This window comes from Sceloporus undulatus, chromosome 4, assembly GCF_019175285.1.
Source record: "Sceloporus undulatus isolate JIND9_A2432 ecotype Alabama chromosome 4, SceUnd_v1.1, whole genome shotgun sequence".
Classification (NCBI taxonomy): domain Eukaryota; kingdom Metazoa; phylum Chordata; class Lepidosauria; order Squamata; family Phrynosomatidae; genus Sceloporus; species Sceloporus undulatus.
In genome coordinates, this window is record NC_056525.1 from 120,697,614 (window position 1) to 120,702,990 (window position 5,377).

Sequence of the window (5,377 nt, forward strand, 5' to 3'; positions counted from 1 at the left end):
CAGTACATATGGTCTTACTTTTAAGTTATGCATGGCAGCCACTTTCAGTAGAAATTTCAGGAGGCCAAACAGTGTTTGGACTGAATGTTTAACTTCACCATAAATTATAAATGGGAATATTAGTAGTACCCAACAGTGCTCTGTAGTTCATAATAAGCACACACAAATCAATAAGCACACACAACTAAATTGATAGGTCTAATTTCAGGGCTGGGTAGGGAAGCTCAGTACTATTATAGGTTTTTGTACTGGGTGATAAATGGAAAAGTAACCCTGGAAAATAATAGATCTTCCCCTGAAACTGAATATGAGTCAATGAGCGTTTTTTAAACAAGTCTGGACATGTCTTGAGAGGATATTCGAACACGTCCAGTTTTGTTTGTTTGTGTTTTTTTACCCTCCTCTCTTACTGAAATTCATACAGCTTGAAATGTCAGAAAATAGAATAACTAGAAAAGACCGGTCTTCAAGTTAGAAATAGACCGAGAAACTCAGGCAACATTTCTGGCCTGGCAATGGGTGCGGAGGCTGAGCTGAATGAAATTACACCTGTGGTTATTATTCGCCACAAAAAAAAGTAGATTCCTTACCCCAACGTCTCCCCCATTTTATGCTGTTGGATCACTTTATCCCACATGTCATGGCCTTCTAGGGTTGCAGAAAAACTGACTCTCCAAGTTGCAGTGCTCAAACATCCCTCTCAAGTGTATTTGAATGCAGAGAATATTATTCTTTTATTAATTATTAGTAGTATAACCTTTATTTATAAAGCCGCTGTAACTTTCCACAGTCGCCTTAATACAATCCTTTAGTCCGACGGTTCCCTTGCCCTCGGTTACAATCTTTATGCTCAAGAAAGGTAAACTAGCTGTATCCTTACACCATGCTTGCCTTCTACAAAGGCCCCCAATTTCAGGTTAGTTAAACAGTTATATTACCTGTGTAGCTGTATAATAAATAAAATCCCTGTCCAGTTCTGCTTTCCCCAAAAAGGACAGTTTAGCCAGGGGGAACTGTCCCATCAGAAGGTATAACTAAAAAATCGGGTGGTTATATTCAGCAACAGATTGTGTCGTGTTGTTTCTCGGGTGCCCTTCAAGTCACCGTTAATAAGGTGCTCGTAAGATTTGGTGTTCACCAAGATGAGTTACCAGGTGATGACTAACTGGAGTTATGAGTAAAACACTCCGGGCGCATAGCCACTATCAAAAGCGTTTTGGGAGCAAAAACCGATCCAAGGAAAAAGACAAACCTACCAGATTATGTAAGAGGAAGTAACGGGCAATAGCCATTAGATCAGTTTTCTTCATATACCTACAGCACAAACATTGCATTGGCTAGATATGTTCAGTCCACACTCCTGGTCTCGCGACACCAATTATGGTTTTTTGCACTGACTCTTGATTTTACCAGGGAAAAATAAAAAAGAGCTGGGTATATTCGTTAAAAACACTCGATAGGATTATTTTAATGAGAAAAACAAGGATGAAAGTATTGTAAAACAACAAGCTTCAGCTGGAAGGATAGTAGGAGCGTTAGCATAGTCACTATAGTCCTTTGAGGGGAAGAGTAAAAACAAAAATTTTAAGAATGGGACCTTAACCCATCAATCGAGTACATATTGAACTGAAAACAGGCTTTAATATTGCTTACCACGAGCATATTTCATAGACTCTTCCAGCAGCTTGGGTTGCCAGGACTCAGTGCTCAAGCATGTCCACATTCAGTCCTAGGAGACGAAAGAGACTAACAATAAAGAACTCTACCAGTCTCCATGATATGGGCGACCTTTGTTTCTACTTACCTATTATCCTGGAAACGCTAGCTTTTAATAAAGCTGTCCTGTAATCAAACAACGTGACCCAAAATGCTTATTTAGTAAAACTTAAAATATATGAACATATAAAAGTTTATCGACATTTATTATCATAATGTCTGTCGTACAGAAGTGAGTGCTTTTGGTCTCCCAATTGCCTGGACTGTTAATCTGTTGGCCGGGATGGTGTTGCAAATAGATCTATATCTCCTTTTCAAAAAAAAAACGGCACATCTGGCCATCTGTGAAGAATACAGACTAAGGATCTGGAAAACAGCTAATAATCGATATTGCATCCTGTTTTTTGTTTGTAGCCCTCAAGTGGTCCGTGACTCAAGGCCAAACTATGATTCCTCACTTTCTCCGTTTCAAAGGACCGCCCGATTGATTACAACTGTGGCGATCTTTTTCCTGGGTTGGATGAAGCAATAGGATAGTAGGTCGGATGGTGGGGCAGGAAAAAATTGTAGGGTACACAGATATAGGATGTGTGTACTCTGTGTATGCATTGCGGTTTATATCCCTTGATCCGCCGGAATTTACCATCTGACCGGAAATGCAACTGGAAACCAGGCAAACAGTCTTTCAAACCAAATAGATTTTACTAGAGGAATTGTATATAAACGGTATTGAAGCATCAAGGATTTTGTTAATCCACAGGGGTATACAATGTGGGGAGTGGAACATGACAGTCTGAAGAAATCCACAGGGCTGTCCAGCCCACACCCCACCTTACTCTGGTTTCAGAGTTCCCATCCCTTATTTAGACATGCACCAAAATGTTTATTCTTGCCTATAATTATAAATTAGCTACTGACATGAAAAGCATTGTTGATTTCCATTTTGATTACTTATGAACAGTTATTTTAGTAAAGGGCCTTGGTGTATGTCAGTATGTATGTACTTCTTTCATAGTTACTTACTAATGGTATCACTGTGTGTAAAGATGCATGGTCGAGATATGAGGACTCTGAGCTTCAGATCATTTTCTATTTATATGATCTTTAGACCAAAACTGGTTAGCATTTTTGAGCTTGATGTGGCTCCTGATTTAATTTTGTCTGAACTCTGTCAGCCCTACCGAAAATATTTTCTGGTTGAGGAAACAGAGGTTATGTATTCTAATGCCACTGTTGTTGTTTTTTAAAATATATTCGTAAGGTGTGAATGTACTTATATGTTTAAATGTTTACATTATGTTAACGTAAAGCACTTCTGCTGCATGGAGCCAACATCTATGTTGGCATTCGCCAGTATTTTTCTTTATGATGTAGTGTGCCTTGGTGTTAAATTGGTTGCCACAAATGATAAAATCCTTTTAATCTGAGAAGGGCTGAATGTTAATATTTCATATATCTTCATTGTAATTGTCTTGGGAATAGCTGCTAGCTACAACTGTCTCTTCTGTTTCATCTAATGAGAAAAGTTCAAATAATAGCTTTCTTTAAAGAAGATCCTAGCAGTAAAGAAAGCATTTTTTCCTGTCTCATATCTGTGTATACAAAGACTGAAATACAATTTTTATCTTTTCATTACAGTCGTGATGAGGTGAAGACTCAGTGGGGAGTATCTGATTTTATTAAGGCATTTATAAAATTCCATGGCCATGTGTACCTGAGCAAGAACCTGGAGAAACTGAATCCTCTTCGTGAGAAATTAGAGGAGCAGTTCAAGGTTAGTTGTAGAAAACACTGAGCTAACATTTGTTTGAGAATTTATACTTGGTTGCCTTGTTTAAGGGACATGTAAATATCTTTGGAAGTTCCTTGTCATGTTCACTACCCCCACCCATGCCATTTTAAGATCTAGTGTAGATCCTTCTTCCATATCCCTTTCTTTATTAAAAGAAGATGGAGACATGGAGGATAATATACTCTGTCATGAGACCTGCCTTGTTAAACTTCCCATCTGGGAAATTGCAGCAAGATCTGACAACATCTCATTGTATCTTTTAAATTTTCTAAATGGCTGATGGGGTTGGAATTTTGCTACTACTGTTTCAGTCTGATTTATTCTTATTTCTTAATTCCTTTTAGAGAGTTCAAGTTTTATTTTGTTGAAGTAATACTTTCCACTTGAGTACCAGTATCGTGTAGAAAGACAGTCTAATAAATTTAACAAACATCTATCAAACAAAACATCAGGCACAAAACCCAGAAAAGTGTCTCTATGTTTTTGTCCAGTGAAGCACACACAAGTACTAATGTGCCTATTTTGTGGTCAGGTTTATGGAGTGGCTCTAAATTGCTTGGAGGGACAATTGAGATGCAAATAAAATATTTGCATACCTGTGTGCCAGGTGTCAATTCAGTAATCTAGACTGTTGGCAAAGTAAAGTAAGTGATTGCTTTCTCCATAAAGTTCTGAAATATCAGAAGTTAACATCATGCCTTACACTATGAATATGGGCATTTGAAAAGATCGTTTGTATAAGGCAACAGATTCTGGGGAGAAATTATTTTCTGCATGCTCTCTTTAGATATTGTTGCATTCCCTGCATCAGATCCCTGTCTCTGAGGGCTGGCTCATCCAGAGATAGGCAGCAGATAGCAAATCTTGAACTTATGTCAAATTTGTCTCCAAGTACAGCTGTGTCTTCCATACTTTTATAGAAAGTATAGACATATTTTGAAGGATATCATTGGGGCAAGGCTAAACCTGGGGATAGAGACACCATAGTCACCTAGAACTGAGCCTGTTTTTATATGTCTTGTCCTAATGCTATTTCTTGACCATGCTAAAGTATTATTGTTTCTTGAATATTGCAGGTAAAATATATAGTTGCTGCGTAATAGTTGTCAGAGTGGGTTTGGTTTTTGGAAGACTGCAATGTATATTATTCCTTTTCATTACAGAGGCTGCTGTTTCAAAAAACCTTTAATTCTCAGCAGCTAGTCCATATTACCGTCATCAACCTATTTCAGCTACATCATTTACGAGACTTTAGCAATGAGACTGAACAGCACAGCTACAGTCAGGATGAACAGCTCTGCTGGACACAGTTGCTGGCACTCTTCAGTAAGTATTGAAGCTAACAACTTAGAACAAAGTCTGTCCTGGTGTGCTACAAGGTTTTATGTTAGACAGCTTCATAACTAATTGTGCTGAACAGTGAGATGAGATTCTAGCCAAAGGTAGACAAAACACTCCATACTGACTGCTAGCCAACTTCTTTTGGGCCACACGAGAAGGATGAGTTGCTGCCAGTGAAGCTCTTGAAGCCAATTTGAATTAAGAGGCAGTATTAACAGCGACATAACTTTCCAGCTGGGTGATCAAATAGTTACCGCTGCATGGGAAAGGGGAAGCAGTTGTAAATTAGTTCAACCTAGGATGCATCCTATTGCTTCTAAAACTTTTAAGATTTCCCCTTTACTCCCAGAACATGTTAACTGTTTCTGAGTTGCAGAACATCTCTCATGGTGGCAAGGATAATAACAAAAATTGCAATTTCTGCCCATTCCCATAACTATTCTGAGATTCTGTTAGTACTCTTGAGAATCATAGAATCATAGAATCGTAGAGTTGGAAGAGACCACTAGGGCCATCCAGTCCAACCCC